This window comes from Myotis davidii, unplaced genomic scaffold, assembly GCF_000327345.1.
Source record: "Myotis davidii unplaced genomic scaffold, ASM32734v1 scaffold181, whole genome shotgun sequence".
Classification (NCBI taxonomy): domain Eukaryota; kingdom Metazoa; phylum Chordata; class Mammalia; order Chiroptera; family Vespertilionidae; genus Myotis; species Myotis davidii.
The window spans coordinates 3329671-3330550 of record NW_006291504.1 but is presented as its reverse complement, the minus strand read 5'-3'; positions in this window follow the sequence as shown (position 1 = coordinate 3330550).

The window sequence follows — 880 nt, the reverse complement described above, 5'->3', positions numbered from 1 at the left end:
TCCATATTTTTGCTTAAATCTTCTGGTCCGCGAAGCTGAGATATGACTCCGGGAAAACACCTCAGTTCACCTTTCCAGTTATCAGCTTCATTAAAAGTAGCAAAAGCTATCAACAACATCGCTGCTCGCGTCTCCGTCTTGGGACGAACCTGAAGGAGCCACCCAATCAGCGGCCCAGTGGCCCGGCCCTTGGGGCTCACAGGCCGCCTCCCCGTCTCGCCCTGGCTCAGCTCCCGCAGCCCAGACATGCTGTTCTCCCCGTCGCTGCAGAAGGAGCCGGTTCACTAGGGGGAACACGCCTCAAACCCACGTTCTCCTGCAGACAGCCAGACCCTGAAACCCCCAAACCCCCCACCCCATCCCCACTCCCACCCTCACCAGGCCTGTTTCAGAGCTTCCCCAGGAGGCGCCTGCCACTGAATTAAGTGGAGGTCACCAAGGTCCCCTTGCAGCAGCAATGGTGGGAGCCTCTCCTGCCTCCTCGGTAGCGCTAAGGATGTCTGACTGCCAGCTTAGGCCTGCTCCCCTAAGTCGGCAGTCGGACATCCCCCTGAGGGCTAAGGCCCGGCTGAGGGGACGCCCCCCCCCCGCCAAGTGCATGAATTTCGTGCACCAGGCCTCTAGTATTTATATCTTTATTTCAGAGAGGCTGGCCCAAGGCAGACAGACCTTCCACGAAAGCAGTCATGTGCCCGGGGCATGGTCGCACACTGGGGCCTGCCCGTCACCCGGGAGGTAACTCTCCCCAGAACCCCGTTTCCGTCCACAGCAGAGCTGTTTCACAGATGAATAGTTCTGGGTGGACAGGGTGGCGGCTGTGCAGCTGTGAGAGCACGTGCCCCGGAGACCCGAACACCCAGGTGGAGGTGGCAGGTGTCAC